The sequence below is a fragment of the Gossypium arboreum genome, chromosome 1 (assembly GCF_025698485.1).
Source record: "Gossypium arboreum isolate Shixiya-1 chromosome 1, ASM2569848v2, whole genome shotgun sequence".
NCBI classification, from domain to species: Eukaryota; Viridiplantae; Streptophyta; class Magnoliopsida; order Malvales; family Malvaceae; genus Gossypium; species Gossypium arboreum.
The window spans coordinates 87,934,081-87,956,280 of NC_069070.1; the positions used below are offsets into that span (position 1 = coordinate 87,934,081).

General features: G+C 36.9%; 1 non-coding gene across 1 annotated transcript; it reads right to left on the minus strand.

Annotated features, from left to right (window-relative positions):
* Positions 1-21,752: 21,752 nt before the first annotated feature.
* On the minus strand, positions 21,753-21,858 carry LOC128281471 (small nucleolar RNA R71). The gene has a single exon (XR_008271686.1). It is a non-coding gene; the product is annotated as a small nucleolar RNA R71 (small nucleolar RNA).
* Between the last annotated feature and the right edge of the window lie 342 nt (positions 21,859-22,200).

The window sequence follows — 22,200 nt, forward strand, 5'->3', positions numbered from 1 at the left end:
GGTTAGTACCGCAACCAGTGCTACATCAGGAGTATAGGGATAGGTGGGTCGATTAAATCCCCACAGGAGTGTAGGGTTGGATGGGATACAGAGTGCAGGGTTGGTTGGGTATTTGTGCTTTGCATAATCTGATTCTGATTGTGACAGGGGCTTAGGCCCAACTGAGGCTACTATGGACTAAGGCTCAAGTGCCACCATTATTGTAATGGGCTTAGGCCCAAATTGATGTGATGCATGCTTTACGATTGATGAGGGTTGTGCACACTGAGTTTTCGTAAACTCACCCCCTCTTTTAAATTTTTCAGGTAATCTTCAGTAAGCGATTCGACGTATGGAGGACTCAGAGGTGGCCATACTACGAATAGCTTAAAATTTTTGTATTTTCTTTTACATTACTTAAATTACTTTCTCGTTGGATTTTTGATGTAATAAGGCCTTTTCTCTAATTTTCTAGTTTTTAATTTTGGGGTTTTTAACTATTATGATTTTTTTCTGTTAAAAGTAGAGCGCAGATTTCCAAAAAGATATCTATTTTCAGAACATCACATTTTCGCAACACTTCCACAACAAACATGTTTTTAAGAGTAAGGCTAGTTTAAAATGGTTAACAAATAATTAAGTTGACTTTAGAATTAAACAAATGGGTTTTTCTCTTTCAATCGAGATTTATTAATAACACAAAGTTTTTCGAAAAAGCATTTTAATGTGACACGCCAGATTTGATCATAATGTCTACAGTGTTTCGATCAACTTCTACTACCTACACGACATAAGCAGAAAATAAACACTCCGTTGCACATGCTAGGACTCGAACTTCAGACTTCAGGCAACAATAACACACCACTTATCCCCTAGACCAGCAGGCCCTTTTTGACATGCTTTACCCATATTTATTTATAAGCCTACTGATTAGAGATAGAGGTTTATTAAAAAAAACAAAACTGTTTGGACAAGCTAAGGCTTGAACCCAAGACTTCTTGGACTCTTCCCCGAAAACACTTAACTACTGAAGCAAACAAAGATTTGTGTCACTTTCTTGCACAACTAGACATTTATGTGTAGCCTCCTAACTGTTCCCATGCTGAAGAGCTAATACTCCTAGACCCAAAACTCAGGGTGTTACAATTCACCCCTCCTTAAAGAAATTTCATCCCCGAAATTTCAAACTCTCAGATCAGTCGCATAACATAGACTACACCACTACGCTCCCGGTGCGCACTCTAGTTCCAAAACACTACCACATTTAACTTGAGTGTTTTCAGTACAGTCTATAGATGGACTGGGATAGTACGTCATCCCTAGCCGCACGATCATGAGACCCAATCTCAGTAACAGGTGAAGCCAGTGCCTCTCTAGCTTCAACATTAGGCATGTACCCAGATGACGAGGACCCAGGTCGAGCAGCTCCACGGCCTCTTATATCCCTTCCACGAGTACCTTTTGTGCTCATTATCAAATTTTGTTTTATCTGTATTAAAAGTTTTATGCATCAGTTTTGTACTTCCAATGTTTATTAACAAATATTTTATGGAAAATAGTATCAGTATTTCATAGTTCATTTTTGTAGATCGCAATCTTACTACAGTTTTTAGTTTACCCTAACTAGAGTATTTTAGTACAGTCTACTACCTACAGTAGTCTCAGTATTTCAATTTAAATAAATAATAGTTTCAGAAGACTTACAGAATCAGCGTCGGAGACTCGGTGTACCACACATTTAGTATAACATTCCAAAAATACTTTAAATCATTTGAAATAGTTCTTTTAAAAATTCAAAGTTTTAAAGAAACCCAATCCACAGCCGAGTTTTGCAACCTGACTTTGATACCACTAAATGTAACACCCTAAACTCGGCCCGGGTGTTTTTTATAAAGTGATATTATTGAAAAACCCATTCTATGTTTAACCTCTTTGTGATCTTAAAGATGATTTTAGGATGTCTCATTCATTTTCAAAATATAAGTCGTTTGTCAAAAAGATAATCATATTAAATCGTCATTAATTTCCAAAATGTAATTTCTGTGAAAACTCTTAAAACAAGTTGCGTATTCGTGGTATTTTTGAAAAAAAATTATCCTTTTGAAAACCCGCGTCTTTTCCTATTGCTAGCAGTTATAAATCAAAGCAAATAAAAATCCCAAAATAAAATCCAAAGAGGCCTTATTACAATAAAATACCCAAAATAAAATTACTTATAATTTAAAAATCAAATAAGAAAGTATGTACAGTTGTGTGCCCATCATTGAGTCCCTCGCAATTACCTGTACAGTTAAAACAGGAGGGCGAGTTTAGGAAAACTCAGTATGTAATCCCTTATAAGCAAACAGTCAGAAAACAAGCATAGTCTGGGCCTAAGCCCTTTTTAATAACAGTGACAATATCAGTTTGGGCTTTAGCCTATCTCAATATAGAAACAGTCATGTGTTTGGGCCTTGGCCCATTACATAACAATAATCAATGCAGTAACAGTTTAAACAGTATATAAGTCCTACCTATCCAGCCTTTACACTCCAACTCTACCCAGCCCTACACTCCATGTGGGGATATAATCAACCCACCCATCCCTACACTCTAAAAAGTACCAAAAGCGGCACTATACAGTAATATACATCTGGCCTGCCAGTAATTTAGGCTCAAAGCCTTCCAGTACACTTCCTCCGATCAGTATAAACCCATCCCTATGAAATGCATCATACAATCATGTCATGTCATATCATAGAATCATACATGTGTGAATTACAGCTTAAATAGCATGCTAAAATATGGTCATACATGTACATATAAATATACACATCACATGCGGCAAAACAGTCGTCCTACCGTATAAAGGCAAAATATTTAACATATATAGGGGTCTAGGCAAACTTACCGACCCAACAGTCGGTCTACAGTCATCTCGAATGACCCATGCAACCCTAACAGTCAAACTGTGAAAATGGACCCAATGCCAATATTACGGCCCATGTGGGCCTACATGCTCGTGTGGCCTACATAGCCCAGAAATGGCCTTAGCCGTTTGGATTACACAGCCTAGCCCAATATTCACCACATGTCCGTGTGGTTTACCCTAGTGGGGCCCCCATGCTCGTAGGGCCTACACGGCTTAGTAAATGGCCCATGAAATTGCTCTTGGCCAGCCTTAATGATTATACGCCCATGTTTAGGCATATGGACTACCACACAAGCTTGCGCATTCCTGTGTAGCGTCAACGGCCACTTGTTTCAGCTTTTGTCGATCTACGATTAGGAGTAGTATTTTTACAACCTGATAGGATTCTTGGTACGTACGCTCCTCAGATAACTCACACCTAAACCAATGACCATTCCATGCCCAATGTTAGTCATAGTTAGAATCGTCCATACATAGACAATCCCTAAACAAAAACATTAACGTTACTTACTTCCACTGCTTCAACCAATATAGCCTACAAATCCACAGACAAACCACTTTCGATGTGATACAATGCTGCCAAACAAAGTTATCATAATAGAGAGTCAGAACCCTAACACAACATAATAATTGAAACTACACCCTCGCCTCCTACCGAAAGACTTACCGAACCCACGGGAAATAGGCGTTGGGCACAAGAGAAAGAATAGATTCAGAGGAGAATTGAACTGAAACAGTAAACAGAGGGGGTGTAACAACAAGAATAGAAAAATAAGAGAAAAGCCAAAATGGCAGAAGCGAAGCAGGGACTTACCTAGCAATATTCAGCCAACGAACGCTTGTCGGAGGAAAAGAGGAAAAACAGAGAAGGAAAAATTGGCAGGAAACCAAGAAAAATGAGAATAGGGATTTGTCTAAAAACTAAAAGACAAGAGAGGGGAGAGAGAAGAAGCAACTGGTCAAAGAGAACTCTAGGGGAGAGCAAACTTGGAATAAACAAAAAAACACAAGAAAACCCGAATGATCCTTAGCAATAGTCGGCCCTTAGAAGAGAGAAAAATAAAAAGAAAATCGATGAATGAATAGCAAAACTAGTTGCAAAATTCGTCACAAGTGGGCAAAAGATGAGCTATGACCGATTCTCTAAGCAAAATGAGATTCCCAATTCAGTAAGTCCTCAAAACCTCCTCATATGACTCCTCAAAACTCTCCAACCACTCCACTATCCAAATCCCCACATTTCCTCCTAAAATTCCTCCATCATAATCTCCTCAACTGCCAAATTCAAACCCCACTCAGCTCTACAGTATTTCGGTCAACCTCTACTACCCACACGGCATAGGCAGTAAAATAAACACCTAGTATTCGAACTTCAGACCCCAGGCAACAGTAACATGCCACTCATCCCCTAGACTAGCAGGCCCTTTCTGACATGTTTTACCCATATTTATTTATAAGCCTACTGATTAGAGATAGAGGTTTATTAAAAAAAAACAAAACTTTTTGGACAAGCCAAGGCTTGAACCTAAGACTTCTTAGACTCTTCCAAGGACACTAAACCACTGAAGCAAACATAGATTTGTGTCACTTTCTTGCACAACTAGACATTTATGTGCAGCCTCCTAACTGTTCCCATGCTGAAGACCTAATACTCCTAGACCCAAAACTCAGGGCGTTACAATGCACCTTTCCTTAAAGAAATTTCATCCCCAAAATTTTGAACTATCAGATCAGTCGCATAACATAGACTACACTGCTACGCTCCCGCTACGCACTCTAGTTCCAAAAGACTACCACATTTAACTTGAGTGTTTTCAGTACAGTCTACAGATGGACTGGGATAGTGCGTCGTCCCTAGCTGCAAGATCATGAGATCCAGTCTCAGTAACAGGTGAAGCCGGTGCCTCCCTAGCTTCAACATTAGGCATGTGCCCAGATGACGAGGACCCAGGTCGAGCACCTCCATGGTCTCTTATATCCCTTCCATGAGTACCTCTTGTGCTCATTATCAATTTTTTTTTTTATCTGTATTAATAGTTTTATGCATCAGTTTTGTACTCCCAGTGTTTACTAACAGATATTTTATGGAAAATAGTATCAGTATTTCATAGTTCATTTTTGTAGATCGCAGTCTTACTACAATTTTTAGTTTACCCTAACTAGAGTCCTTTAGTATAGTGTACTACCTACAGTAGTCTCATCATTTCAATTTAAACAAACAACAGTTTCAGAAGACTTACAGAATCGGCACTGGAGACTCGGTGTACCACATATTCAGTATAACATTCCAAAAATACTTCAAATCATTTGAAACAGTTCTTTTAGAAATTCCAAGGTTTTAAAGAAACCCAAATCCACAGCCGAATTTTGCAACTGGGCTCTGATACCACCAAATGTGACACCCCAAAACCTTGCTTGGAAGTTATGGTCGAATCTGGCGATGTCACATTTGGTGTTTTTCTTAAAGTGAATATCATTGAAAAACTCATTCTATATTTAACCTCTTTTTGATCTTAAAGTGATTTTAGGATGTCTCGTTCATTTTCAAAGTATAAGTCGTTTGTAAAGAAGATAATCATATTAAATCGTCATTTATTTCCAAAATGTAATTTCTTGCGGAAGCTCTTAAAACAGGTTGTGTATTCGTGGTATTTTTGAAAAACTTTTATCCTTTTGAAAACCCGCGTCTTTTCTTACTGTAGTAGTTATAAATCAAAGCAAATAAAAATCCCAAAATAAAATTCAAAGAGGCCTTATTATAATAAAATACCAAAAATAAAATTACTTATAATTTAAAAATCGAATAAGAAAGTATGTACAGTTGTGTGACCACCTTTGAGTCCCTCGCAGCATCGATCCGCCTAAGACTAGGGATTACCTATACAGTTAAAACAGGAGGGTGAGTTTACGAAAACTCAGTGTGTAATCCCTTATAAGCAAACAGCCAAAAAACAAGCACAGTTTGGGCCTAAGCCCTTTTTAGTAACAGTGACAATATCAGTTTGGGCTTTAGCCCATCTCAATACAAAAACAGTCTTGTGTTTGGGCCTCGGCCCATTACAGTAACAATAATCAGTGCAGTAATAGTTTAAACAGTATATAAGTCCTACCCATCCAGTCTCGACACTCTAACTCTGCCCAACCCTACACTCCATGTGGAAATATAATCAAACCACCCATCCCTACACTCAAGAATATACCGAAAGCAGCACCATACAGTAATATGCAGCTGGGCTGCAAGTAATTTAGGCTCGAGGCCTTTCAGTACACTTCCCCCGATCAGTATAAACCCATCCCCATGCAATGCATCATACAATCATGTTATGTCATTTTATAGAATCATACATGTATCCATTACAGTTTAAGTAGCATGCTAAAATACGGTCATACATGTACATATATATATTCATCACATAAAGAGCAAAATAGTCATTTAACATATATAGAGGGTCAGGGTAAACCTACCGACCCAACAGTAGGTCCACAGTCGTCTCGAGCGACCTGTACAACTTTAACAGTCAAACAGTGAAAATGGGCCCATGACCCATTGTTCGGCCCACATTGTAACGCTCGTACCCGAGACCATCGCCGGAGTTAAACACAAGGTGTTAACGGACTTAATTCATTACTTAAACAGCTCAAACAATTTATTTTTAAAACGTCCAGAGAAGCTGGCAATCTGCATCACAGTCGCTTAAAAATTCATATCTTGAGTTACGAAACTCGAAATCCAATTCTGTAAAGTTTCCCTAAAACTAGACTCATATATCTATCAACTAATTTTTTTCTAGAATTTTTAGTTGGGCCAACTGGTACAGTTTATTAGTTAAAGTCTCCCCTGTTTTAGGGTTTGACTGCTCTGACCTCTGTGTATTACGAATCAAATATCTCCCTATACAGAGTTCCAATTACTATGAAGTTTATTTATCATGAAACTATACTCAATAAGGAAGCTGTAAATGTAAATAATGACTTCTAATTATCTTTGTACAATCTTTGTGAATTTCCAAAGTCAGAACAGGGGATCCAGAAATCGCTCTGGCCCTATTTCACAAAAAATTTAAATATCTCATAAAATATATCTCATTTACCTATTTTGTTTCTTCCATTTGAAAATAGACATAATAATATTTGATTTCATAACTTATTCATCATTTAATTCCATTTCTACTATTTTTAGTGAATTTTCAAATTCACTTCACTGCTACTGTCTGATTCTGTTTTTGTGCTAATTTCACCTTTTTCATGATTTCCATGGAATAACTAGCATTTAGGCATACATAACACCAAACATGTCTTTGATTAGCCATTCCAACAGCTAATCATTATCAAGCATTTACATACCAATCATTAGCCATATCATAAGATCATACACACAAAATGGCTACGATGCTATACATGTCATACTCAAAATGAAACGTCTAGCTATACCAAAATAATCCTCGTGATAGTGTGCCCGGACCTCCGACGTACTTTACGATCCCAGAGTTAGCTTGACAAAACTATAAAAAGAAGGAAAATAAAGGGGGTAAGCATTAAGCTTAGTAAGTTTTCATGCAAATAAATAACAACATTCATAACAATTATCTTACTACTTGGCATGATACTACTTAATGCAGCTTCATTAATTGTCATAGACATATTTAAAACTTCTTCACTTACTCACTTACTTAAATACTTACTTAATCAAATTTATTAATACATTTTACTTAACTTTTTCCTTTTCAAGCATACATGAACATTATGTACTTACCTTTACTCTTCTAGCATGAACTTGTCTTACCTTTTTAGTATAACTCGTCTTACCTTACCTTACCTTGATATTCTTTTTAAATTTTCCCGTTGAACCACTAGGAATACTAAGGATACACGGGTACCTTACCATTGCCATGACTTGTCATGGTCTTACGTGGTATCCTTTTGAAACTTACCATTGCCATGTCTTGACATGGTCTTACATGGTAGCCTTGCCTTATGAACTCACCAATGCCATGCCTTGGCATGGTCTTACATGGGACCTTTGCCTTATAGTAACTTATCAATGCCATGTCTTGACATGGTCTTACATGATTTCCCTGCCTTAGAAACTTGACCAATTGCCATGCCTTGGCATGGTCTTACACGGTATCCTTAAACCCTAATGTCATGACATTTGTATCCTACACATTCCTAAGGTTCAACCGGGACTTTCTGAAATTTCTTCTCCGTCAATTCATGCTTAAGTCTTCTTTGAATAATTTCATAAAATAAATATACACATGCTGGAAATTAACAAAATTAACATAAAATAATAGAATATTGCATTTATTTACCGCAAACTTACCTCGAAACAAAATACGACCAACTATATCGATTTAGTCCACTATCTTTTTCTTTCCCCGGTCTAACTCTGGATTTTGTTCTTCTTGATCTATAATAAAAAAAAATTAGCTTATTTAATACTCACATTTATTAAAATAGTCATTGACCCAAACTTTGGTAAAATTATATTTTTGCCCCTAAACTTTCACATATTTGCACTTTTTCCCCAAGGCTCGTAAATTAAACTTCATCCTATTTTCTTATGTTTTATGACATGCTGATCATTTTTCCCTTCTATGACAACATCAAATTCACACTCTAACATGTACTTATGACTATTAGGTATTTTTACCAATTAAGCCCTTTTACTCGTTTTCACTTAAAACCGAGTAGCACAAGTTGTCTAACATAATTTAAAACCTCATATTCTATCATAGAACACAAAAATACACAAATTTGACCTATGGGTATTTTTCCAAATATGAACCCTAGGTTGAATTATTGCTAGAATAAGCTTAACCAAGTTATCGGGACCCCAAAAACGTAAAGATCATTAAAAACGGGGCTTGGAATCACTTACTATGGAGTTTGAAAGCTTGAAAAAAACCCTAGCTATGGAGAACCCTTGAAATTTCGTCCTAATGAAGAAGATGGACAAAAATTGGCTTTTAATTTTATTTTTAATTCATTTTAATAACTAAATGACCAAAATGCCCTTACTACTAAACTTTCCAAAAATTCCATCCATGTCCAATTTTTGTCCATAGTCTTAAAAATTGGTCAAATTGCTATTTAAGACCTCCTCATTAATATTCCAAAGCAATTTCATACTAAAAACTTCTAGAATGCAAGTTTTGCAAATTATTCGATTTAGTCCCTAATCTCAACTTAAGCACTTTATGCATAGAATTTCATCACGAAATTTTCACACAATCATGCAATCATATCATGAACCACAAAATAATAATAAAATAAATTTTCTACCTCGGCTTTGTGGTTTCACAACCACTGTTCCGTTTAGGCCCTATTTCGGGATGTTACATTTCTCCCCCCTTCAGGGATTTTCGTCCCCGAAAAACTTACTTGTGAAGAGCTTTGGGTACTATTTTCGCATAGCCTCTTCGGGGTCCCATGTAGGCTCGTCTACCCCATGTCTATTCCATCGTACTTTCACAAGTGCAATACTTTTGTTCCTTAATTGCTTCACCTCTCGAGCTAGAATCTTTACCGGTTCTTCACCGTAAGTCATGTCTGGCTGAATCTCAACCTCTGTCTGAGAAATCACATGTGATGGATCTGAATGATAACGATGTAGCATAGACACATGAAATACATTATGAATCTTCTCTAACTTAATCGGCAAAGCTAACCGATATGCTAATGGTCCGACTCTCTCAATCACTTCAAACGGTCCAATAAAACGTGGACTTAGTTTGCCTTTCTTGCCAAATCTGAGAACTTTCTTCCATGGGGATACTTTCAAAAACACTTTGTCACCAACTTGATACTCAATCTCTTTTCTCTTCAAATCTGCATACGACTTTTGTCTGTCTGAAGCTGCTTTCAAGCAATCTCTGATTATTTTTACTTTCTGTTCTGTTTCCTTAACTAGATCAACCCCATAAATCTGATTTTCCTTAAGCTCTGTCCAATACAAAGGTGTGCGACATTTACGTCCATACAAAGCTTCATAAGGTGCCATCTTCAAACTCGACTGATAACTATTATTGTAGGCAAACTCTACTAATGGTAAATATTTTTCCCAACTGCCTTGAAATTCTAGTACACAGCATCTAAGCATATCTTCAAGTACTTGAATAACTCTCTCTGACTGACCGTCGGTTTGAGAATGGAAAGCTATACTAAAACTCAACTTTGTGCCCAAAGCCTCCTGTAATTTCTTCCAAAACCATGAAGTAAATCTTGGATCTTTGTCTGAAATGATCGATAATGGTACCCCGTGTAGTCTGACTATCTCTAAAATATACAATTCAGCCAACTTTTCAAGTGAATAATCCATACGAATTGGAATAAAATGAGCCGACTTCGTTAACTTATCAATCACAACCCATATTGCATCTTTCTTTCTTGGTGTCAACGGCAATCTTGTCACAAAATCCATAGTAACTCGATCCCATTTCCACTCAGGGACTAGCACAGGCTGCAATAAACCTGAAGGTACCTGATGTTCAGCCTTTACCTGCTGACAGATCAAGCATCTAGAAACAAACTCGAAATGTCCTTTTCATTCCTACCCACCAAGACATTTTCTTCAAATCATTATACATCTTTGTACTACCTGGATGAATAGACAAAGAACTACTATGTGCTTCTGTAAGATCTTTCGAATAAGGTCATCATTCTTGAAGACGCATACCTCGTCTCGAACATCAAACAAGCTGTTAGAACTAATCAAAAAGCGACTCTATATCCAATCGACATCGATCTCTTTTGGCTAACAACTCATCATCATTTTTTGAGCTTCACAAATTTCTTCAAGAAACATCGGTTTAGCTCTCAACTCAGCTAAGATAAAACCATCATCCGATAAGGCTAGACTAGTGTTCAAAGCTCTTAATGCAAACAAAGATTTCCTACTCAAAGCATCAGCAACAACGTTTGCCTTACCTGGGTGATAATCGATCACTAGCTCATAATCTTTAATCAACTCTAACCATCTTCTTTGCCTCAAATTCAAATATTTTTGAGTCATCAAATATTTCAAAATTTTGTGATCAGTGAATATGTGGCACTTCTCACTGTACAAATGATGTCTCCAAATCTTCAGCGCAAAAACAATGGCAGCTAGCTCTAAATCATGTGTCGGATAGTTCTTCTCATGTGGCTTTAGCTGTCTAGAGGCATAAGCAATTACCTTCCCTTCCTGCATAAGTACACAACCAAGTCCATTCATGGACGCATCACTGTAAATCACAAACTCCTTACCTGGTTCTGGTTGTACTAAAATAGGAGCTTTAGTCAACAATGCTTTTAACTTGTCAAAACTCTGTTGACACTTCTCAGTCCATTCAAACTTGACATCCTTTCGCAGCAATCTTGTCAGTGGGGTAGCTATCATGGAAAATCCCTCTACAAATCGTCTATAATATCCGACAAGACCAAGAAAACTTCTAACTTCTGATACATTTCTAGGAGACTTCCAATCAACAATAGTGAAATCTTGCTCAGATCAACCTTAATACCTTCACCTGAGACAATTTGTCCAAGAAAACCAACTTCTCGTAACCAGAACTCACTTTTGCTGAACTTGGCATACAACTGATTATCTCTCAGAATCTGTAAAACTGTTCTCAAATGCTCTGCATGCTCAGTCTCATCATGAGAATAAATCAAGATATCATCAATGAACACAACTACAAACTTATCCAAGTACGGTCTGAAAATTCGGTCCATTAAGCCCATGAAAATGGTAGGAGCATTAGTCAAGCCAAATGGCATCACAAGGAACTCATAATGACCATACCTAGTCTGGAAAGCAGTCTTCAGGACACCTGACTCTTTAACTCGCAACTGATAGTATCTGGATCTCAAATCTATCTTGGAGAACATAGTAGCTCCCTTCAATTGATCAAACGGATCATCAATTCTAGGCAATGGATACTTGTTCTTTACTGTTACCTTGTTAAGTTGCTGATAATCTATGCACAATCTCATCGATCCGTCTTTCTTTTTCACAAATAGCACTTTGTGCACCCATGGTGAACTCTTGGGTCTTACAAAGCCTTTATCTGTTAATTCCTGAATCGAGCTTTCAATTCTTTCAATTCCAACGAGCCATTCTATAAGGAGCAATAGAAATGGGCGTGGTACCGGAATCAACTCAATACCAAACTCAACTTCTCTAACAGGAGGCAAACACGGTAGTTCTTCCTAAACACATCGGAAACTCACATACCACGTGCATCGATTCAATTTTCAATTCGGATCTTTAGTGTTCAACACAAAAGCAAGATAAGATTCATACCCTTTTCTTAAACATTTTTGAGCAGACATAACAAAAATTATGGGAAATGAACTATCTGACTCTTCTGAATTAACCCGAAGAATTTCACCATTTTCACACTTCAACTCAATGAATTTCTTTCCAAAATTCACTATCACATCATGTGTAGTCAACCAATCCATACCAAGAATCACATCAAACTCATCAAATGGCAATAGCATGAGATCGGCCGGAAAACAGTAGCCTTTAATCATCAAAGGACAATTTCTACATACTTTATCTACTAATACATGCTTGCCTAATGGATTCGATACTTTAATCACAAATTCTGTAGATTCTATAGGCATACTTATAGGCATCAATTTCATGCAAACATATGAATGGGTTGAACCCGGATCAATCAAAGCAATAACTCTAGTATCATGGAGAGAAAATGTACCCGTAATTAGATCGGGGAAGGATGCCTCTTCGCGAGTACGGATAGCATAAGTCCTCGCAGGTACTCTAACATCTGGCCTCACTGCTAAATCTCTAGATGCACCTCTATTATTTGCCCCAACTCCCAGATTTCTCAGTGGTCTACCTCTGACAGGAGCTTTTCCTGATCTTACATTCGATATTGCTTCCCTTTTAATCATTTCGGGACACTCCCGAATAAAATGGTCTGGTGCACCACATCAGAACAACCTGTCTCAGTTGCTCGACACTGACCTGGGTGACATCGACCACATCGGGGACACTCTGGTCTATCAGGCTGAACACTGCCAACGCTTGCAATCGTAAGTGCTCTAAGCTTTCGGACTCATAAATCTTCTGCCTCTGTTTCGGCTAGAATATCCAGCTGAAAAATTAGATCTAGTGGAGAACTCTCTAGGCCTCTTGGATGTAGACTGAAATGACTTGCTCATTAGTCTTTTCTTCGTGTCTTGCGTCTCAATTTCAACTTTGCTCTTTCTTTTAACAGCTCCTCCGCTTACAGGCTCTCTCAACTAGGATAACAAACTCTTTTATTTATAGGACACCAATGACAATCGGATATCATCATTAAGCCCATCCTCAAATCTTTTGCACATAATAGCCTCTCAGAGGCACACACTCGAGCATAATTGCCGAGTCTAACAAACTCGCGCTCATATTCAGTCACTGTCATATTGCCCTGTTTCAACTCTAGAAACTCTTTTCTTTTTTGGTCAACAAACATCTGACTGATGTACTTTTTACGGAATTCCTCCTGAAAGAAGTCCCAAGTGACTCTCTCTTTCGGTACAACTGATACAAGTGTCTTCCACCAATGGTAGGCCAAATCTCTAAGGAGTGATACAACACATTTCATACATTCCTCAGGTGTGCAGGATAACTCATCAAAGACTCTGATAGTATTCTCGAGCCAAAATTCTGCCTTTTCTGCATCATCATCTTTTGTAGCTCGAAAATCTTCGGCTCATTGTTTTCTAATTTTATCATCTGGTGGTTTTTCTCTTATAACCGTACCTGTGACTGGGGGAGCTACATCGGTGGTCTAATGATCATGAGGGGGTGGAGGTCTAGCAGCCGGATTCGTTCGAACGAACTCGGCAAACCATTCATTCATAGCTTGGAAAAAGGCTTCTCGAGCCCCTCCTCCTTGACTAACTGTAACGGGCCTTTCACTACTATTTGGTGGCACCGTCCCTTCTGCGAGAGCGGGTACGTTACTCTGTACATCATCTGCACCAGCTTGTTCGGGATCCATAACTATAAAAGAAAACATTTTAAAATCGTCAGGAGTCGTCACACTATCAACACAAGTATGGCATGTATAGCTAGACTCTTACTCATACTAAATATTTCGAGAACCGACTAAACCTTTGCTCTGATACCAATAAATGTAATGCCCCGTACCCAAGACCGTCGCCGGAGTCGAACACGAGGTGTTAACGGACTTAATTCATTACTTAAACAGCTCAAACAATTTATTTTTAAAACTTCCAGAGAAGCTGGCAATCTGCATCACAGTCGCTTAAAAATTCATATCTTGAGTTACAAAACTTGAAATCCAATTCTGTAATTTTTCCCTGAAACTAGACTCATATATCTATCAACTAATTTTTTTCTAGAATTTTTTTCGGGGCCAACTAGTACAGTTTATTAGTTAAAGTCTCCCCTATTTCAGGGTTTGATTGCTCCGACCTCTGTGTATTACGAATCAAATATCTCCCTATACAGAGTTCCAATTACTATGAAGTTTATTTATCATAAAACTATACTCAATAAGGAATCTGTACATGTAAATAATGACTTCTAATTATCTTTGTACAATTTTTGGTGAATTTCCAAATTCAGAACAGGGGATCCAGAAATCGCTCTGGCCCTGTTTCACAAAAAATTTAAATATCTCATAAAATATATCTCATTTACCTATTTTGTTTCTTCCATTTGAAAATAGACATAATAATATTTTTGATTTCATAACTTATTCATCATTTAATTCCAATTATACTATTTTTAGTGAATTTTCAAATTCACATCATCACTCTTGTCTGATTACTGTTTTGTGCTAATTTCACCTTTTCATGATTTCCATGGAATAACTAGCATTTAGGCATACATAACACCAAACATGTCTTTGATTAGCCATTCCAACAGCTAATCATTATCAAGCATTTACATACCAATCATTAGCCATATCATAAGATCATACACACAAAATGGCTACGATGTTATACATGACATACTCAAAATGAAACATCTAGCTATACCAAAATAATCCTCGTGATAGTGTGCTCGGACCTCCGACGTACTTTACGATCCCCAAGTTAGCTTGACAAAACTATAAAAAGAAGGAAAATAAAGGGGGTAAGCATTAAGCTTAGTAAGTTTGCATGCAAATAAATAACAACATTCATAAGAATTATCTTACTACTTGGCATGATACTACTTAATGCAACTTCATTAATTGTCATAGACATATTTAAAACTTCTTCACTTACTCACTTACTTAAATACTTACTCACTTAATCAAATTTATTAATACATTTTACTTACCTTTTTCCTTATCAAGCATACATGAACATTATGTACTTACCTTTACTCTTCTAGCATGAACTTGTCTTACCTTTTTAGTATAACTCGTCTTACCTTACCTTACCTTGATATTCTCTTTAAATTTTCCGTTGAACGACTTGGAATACTAAGGATACACGGGCACCTTACCATTGCCATGACTTGTCATGGTCTTACGTGGTATCCTTTTGAAACTTACCATTGCCATGTCTTGACATGGTATTACATGGTAGCCTTGCCTTATGAACTCACCAATGCCATGCCTTGGCATGGTCTTACATGGGACCTTTGTCTTATAGTAACTTATTAATGCCATGTCTTGACATGGTCTTACATGATTTCCTTGCCTTAGAAACTTTACCAATTGCCATTCCTTGGCATGGTCTTACACGGTATCCTTAAACCCTAATGTCATGACATTTGTATCCTACACATTCCTAAGGTTCAACCGGGACTTTCTGAAATTTTCTTCTCCGTCAATTCATGCTTAAGTCTTCTTTGAATAATTTCATAAAATAAATATACACATGCTGGAAATTAACAAAATTAACATAAAATAATAGAATATTGCATTTATTTACCGCAAACTTACCTCGAAACAAAATACGATCAACTATATCGATTTAGTCCACTATCTTTTTCTTTCCCCGGTCTAACTCTGAATTTTGTTCTTCTTGATCTATAATAAAAAAAATAGCTTATTTAATACTCACATTTATTAAAACAGTCATTGACCCAAACTTTGGCAAAATTATATTTTTGCCCCTAAACTTTCACATATTTACACTTTTACCCCAAGGCTCGTAAATTAAACTTCATCCTATTTTCTTATGTTTTATGACATGCTGATCATTTTTCCCTTCTATGACAACATCAAATTCGCACTCTAACATGTACTTATGACTATTAGGTATTTTTACCAATTAAGCCCTTTTACTCGTTTTCACTTAAAACCGAGTAGCACAAGTTGTATAACATAATTTAAAACCTCATATTCTATCATAAAACACCAAAATACACAAATTTGACCTATGGGTATTTTTCCAAATATGAACCCTAGGTTGAATTATTACTAGAATAAGCTTAATCAAGTTATCGGGACTCCAAAAACGTAAAGATCATTAAAAACGAGGCTTGGAATCACTTACTATGGAGTTTGAAAGCTTGAAACAAACCATAGCTATGGATAACCCTTTAAATTTCGTCCTAATGAAGAAGATGGACAAAAATTGGCTTTTAATTTTGTTTTTAATTCATTTTAATAACTAAATGACCAAAATGCCCTTACTACTAAACTTTCCAAAAATTCCATCCATGTCCAATTTTTTTCCATAGACTTAGAAATAGGTCAAATTTCTATTTAAGACCTCCTCATTAATATTCCAAAGCAAGTTCATACTAAAAACTTCTAGAATGCAAGTTTTGCAAATTATTCGATTTAGTCCCTAATCTCAACTTAAGCACTTTATGCATAGAATTTCATCACGAAATTTTCACACAATCATGCAATCATATCATGAACCTAAAAATAATAATAAAATAAATTTTCTACCTCAGATTTGTGGTTTCGCAACCACTGTTCTATTTAGGCCCTATTTCGGGATGTTACACACATGCCCATGTTGTGGCCTACATAGCCCAGAAATGGCCTTACCCGTGTGGATTACACAGCCTAGCCCAATATTCACCACACGTCTGTGTGCTTTACCCAAGTGGGGCCGCCATGCCCGTGGGGCCTACACGGCTTAGTTCAGCCCAAAACAGCTTCGGCCAATGAAATCGCTCATGGCTAACCTTAATGATTATATGCCCATGTTTAGGCATACGGACTACCACACGAGTGAGCACACCCTCGTGTAGCGTCAATAGCCACTTATTTCGGCTTTTTTCGATCTACGATTAGGGGCAATATTTTTATGCACCTAGTAGGATTCCTGGTACATACGCTCCTAAGATAACTCACACCTAAACCAATGACCATTCCATACCCAATGTTAGTCATACTTAGAATCGACCATACAAAGACAATCCCTAAACGAAAACATTAGTGTTACTTACTTCCCCTGCTTCGATTGATATAGCCTACAAATTTGCAGACAAACCACGTTCAATGCGATACAATGCTGCTAAACAAAGCTAACACAATAGAGAGTCAGAACCCTAATGCAACATAACAATTGAAACTACACCCTTGCTTCCTCCCAAAAGACTTACCAAACCCACGGGAAATAGGAGTTGGACAGAAGAGAAAGAACAAATTTGGAGGAGAATTGAGCTAAAACAATAAATAGAGGGGTGTAACAACAAGAAAAGAAAAAGAAGAGAAAAGTCAAAAGGGCGGAAGCAAAGTAGGGACTTACCTAGCAATATTCAGCCAACGCACGCTTGTTGGAGGAAAAGAAGAAGAACAAAGAAGGGAAAATCGGTAGGAAAGCAAGCAAAATAAGAAGAGGGATTTGTCCAAAAATGAAAGTCAAGAGATGGGAGAGAGAAGAAGTAATCGGTCAAAGAGAACTCTAGGGAGAGCAAACTTAGAATAAATAAAAAAAATGAGAAAACCCGAATAATCCTTAGCAATAGTCAGCCCCAAGAAGAGAGAAAATGAAAATAAAATCAACGAATGAAAAGTAAAACTAGAAGCAAAATTCGGCACAAATAGGCAAAAGATGAGCTATGATCGATTCTCTAAGTAAAGTGAGACTCCCAATTTGGCAAGCCCTCAAAACCCCTTTCACTTGACTCCTCAAAACTCTCTAACCACTCCACTATCCAAATCCCCACATTTCCTCTTAAAATTCCTCCATCATAATCTCCTTAACTGCCAAATTCAAACCCCACTCAAGTCTACAGTGTTTTGGTCAACTTCTACTACCCACATGACATAGGCAACAAAATAAACATTTCATTGCACATGCCAGGATGCCACTCACCCCCTGGACCAGTAGACTCTTTCTGACATGTTTTACCCATATTTATTAAAAGACTATGAGCTTGTTATTGATTATAATCTGGGAAAAGCAAATGTTGTTGCTGATGCTTTGAGTCAGAAATCATTGTTTGCATTTCGTGCAATGAATACTCATTTAGTTCTATCTAATGATGGTTCAATTTTAGCAGAATTGAAAGCGAGACCATTGTTTTTACAATAGATTATTGATGATCAGAAAGTTGATAATGAGATAATAGAAAAACGAACTCAGTGTGATTTGGATTCTAATTCTCAATATCGAATTAATAATGACAATTGTTTGAGATTTTGAGGTCGAATTTGTGTTCTGAGAAATTCAGAGTTGATTCAGATGATTTTGAATAAAGCTCACAATAGTTATTTATCTATACATCCAGGTAGTACGAAAATGTATAATGATCTGAAACAGCATTACTAGTGGTCTGGAATGAAAAAAAGATATTTTTAACTTTGTTTTGAAATATTTGATTTGTCAGCAAATTAAAGCTGAACATCAAGTGCCTTCTGGTTTGTTACAACCGATTATGATTCCGGAGTGGAAATGGGATAGAATAACAATAGATTTTGTTTCAAGTTTACCCCTATCTCCGCGAAAAAAAGATGCGATTTGGGTTGTGGTTGATAGATTGACGAAATCAGCTCATTTTATTTCGGTACGATCTGACTACTCGCTTGATAAATTAGCTGAGTTATACATTTTCGATATTGTGAGATTTCACAAGGTACCTTTGTCTATTGTGTTAGATAGAGATCTGAGATTCACTTCACGATTTTGGAAGAAACTACAAGAGGCTTTAGGTACGAAATTACACTTCAATACTGCTTTTCACCCACAGACGGATGGTCAATCCGAGCGGATTATTCAGATTCACGAGGATATGTTGAGATGTTGCATTCTTGAGTTTGAAAGTATGTGGGAACAATATTTGCCATTGATTGAATTTGCTTATAATAATAGTTTTCAATCGAGCATTAAAATGGCACCGTACGAAGCCTTATATGGTAGAAAATGTTGTACACAATTGTTTTGGTCAGAGCTTAGTGAAAATAAGATATACGGGATTGACTTGATAAAAGAGACTGAATAGAAAGTAAAAACAATTCGAGAAAGTTTGAAAGCAGCTTCTGATCGTCAGAAATCATATGTAGATTTGAAATGAAAAGATATTGAATTTGAGATTGGTGACAAAGTATTTCTACATATGTCTCCGTGGAAGAAAGTACTTCGATTCGGACGTAAAGGAAAATTGAGTCAGAGGTTCATCGGGCCATTTGAGATTATAGAGCATACCGGGCCAATTGTATATAGATTGTTATTGCCACCTGAGTTAGAAAAGATTCATAATTTGTTTCACGTGTCAATGCTTCGATGATATAGATCTGATCCCTTGCATGTGATTTCCCCATTTGAGATAGAAATTTAGTCTGATATGACTTATGAAGAAGAACCGATTCGTATCTTGGCTCGGGAGATTAAAGAACTGAGAAACAAGAAAATTTCGTTAGTGATAAACCATAATTTATACATATTTTTACCCCATGCTTAACACATTTTATGGATGATTTCTCCTTAGAATTGGTGAATTCGATGCTCCTAGTGCCTTAATTTCATGTTTTATACTTAGGCGAGCACAGGAGAGCGAAAGGAACGAGAAATGAGCCAAAAACGGAGAAAATGGGCCAAATTACAAAATCAACACGACCTGGACTTCCTCACACGGGCAGACCACACGACCGTGCCAATTTGGCAGAATCGAAGCACGACTCACACGGGTATAACACATGCTTGTGCCATTCTAACAGGCTCGAGCATGGCCTAAAGTAATCGCACACGGGCGTGTCCCTGCCGAGCCCAAATTTAGTCTAATTCAAAAAAGGCCAATTTTGAGGGTTCTTAGGCATTCCAAAGCCTATAAATACACCTAGAGGAGGAGGAAAAAGGGAGGCACAGAGAAGGAGGCAGGGAACTACTCAAGGAAAGCCGATTGATCCATCTCAGAAGCTGGATTCATCATCAAGACTGAAGATCTCCCCTTAATTTCCCTTCAAGAGTTTTGGGTTTTCTTTATTTTTTGTATTCATTATTCTTTTGAGATGTTTTCCTTTTTAGTTATGAACGAAATCCCCTAAATACCTAAGGGTAATGAAACCTAAGACGAATCTTTTTATTACTTTCTGAATCGTATGATAAGTATTTGACTTGTTCTTAATTATGTGTTCTTAATTCTTGTTTTGATATTTCAGGATATTGAATCAAGTTAAGCTCTTATTCAGAGGAGGAATAGACCCTGTCTAAGAGTACAATTGTCATAATTAAGCGGAGTTGATTGCGTGCCTAGAGATATGGTGACAAGATTTTACCGGATTAGGGTGAAACCTAATAAGGGGATCCATAGATCAGGTTAATGCAACCCTAGGGAGTTAATTAGAAAGAGATTTCAATTATTCAACTAAGGGTTAGACGTTGTTAGTCTCAAGAGAGATAATAATATAACTTAGGGATTTCTACGGATCAAGTCAAATGAATAAATCGTCCGATTCAGAGTCAAATAACAAGTGAAGTTTAGGTGGATTTTTCCTTAAATATTGTCTTAATTCAATCGAGTTTTCCAAAAGTAATTCCCCAATTTTATTTTCTGTGATTTCTTAGTTTAGTTAATTAGTTAGTTAAAACAAACCCCATTATTCTTAGGCTAGATAATAAAAAGACAGTCATTACTAGTACTTTTAGTTCCTTTGGGTTCGACAATCTGGTCTTGCTAAAACTATACTACTGTTCGATAGGTACACTTGCCTTCATTGTGATAATAGTTAGTTTCAAGAGTGACTCATTATAAATTTATAAAACTTATCACACGAATATCACGTATCAAGTTTTTGGCGCCGTTGTCGGGGAACTAAGATATTAGGAACACTCAATTTTTATTACTTTAGCCATTTATTTTTGTTGCAAGTTAATTTTATTTTATTTTATTTTATTATTATTTATTAATTTACTTTTTCTTTCTCTTGGCAGGTTTTTATAGTTTATGACTAGAAGAAACCCATCAGGACCACTACTTTTTGACGAAGAAATCGATCGTACAGTTCACAGAAACCAAAGAGAAATAACGTGAAGCTTGAGATACACAGAGAACAAGCAAGAAGACGATATTCAAATCCCAACCGATGAGATGGCTGAAACCAAGACAATCAGCTACCTCCTACGATACCCGCTGAACTAGCAAATCAGAATCCTGCTCCGCGTACTATGTATGATTATGCTAAACCTAATTTAACAGGAACTGAGTCAAGTATAGTTAGGCCTGCTAAACCTAACACTATTCAAATGATACAGCAATTTGTTCAGTTTGATGGTTTGCAGGATGAAGATCCAAACACTTACTTGGCAAATTTCTTGGAATTCTGCGATACATTTAAAATTAATGGCATTTCTGATGATGCCATTCGTCTTCAGTTATTCCCTTTTTCATTAAGAAACAAAGCTAAACAATAGTTGAACTTGTTACCACAAGGGTCAATTACTACTTGGGAACAAATGACCGAAAAATTTTTATTAAAATATTTCTCGCTGGCTAAAACGGTCAAATTACGTAATGATATCTCTTCATTTGTGCAGATGGACTTAGAAACTCTTTACGATGCATGGGAGAGATACAAGGACCTACTGCGAAGGTGTCCCCACCATGGATTATCTCTATGGTTGCAAGTTCAAACATTCTACAATGGTTTGAACCCCTCGACAAGACAGATGATTGATGCAGCAGCTGGGGGAACCATCAATAACAAAACACCTGAAGAGGCTTACGAATTTATTAAAGAGATGTCACTGAATAACTATCAGTGGCAAGTCATGAGGACTAAGCCGACTAAAACATTAGAAATTTATAACGTCGATTCAGTTACTATGTGTCAAACCAGGTAGAACTTCTAAATAAAAAGATTGATGGTTTTCTTAGTTCTTCACAGGTTCACCCAGTAATGCAGTGCGAAGCAAGTGGAGGTGGATCAAGCAATTCAGAATACCAACCTTAT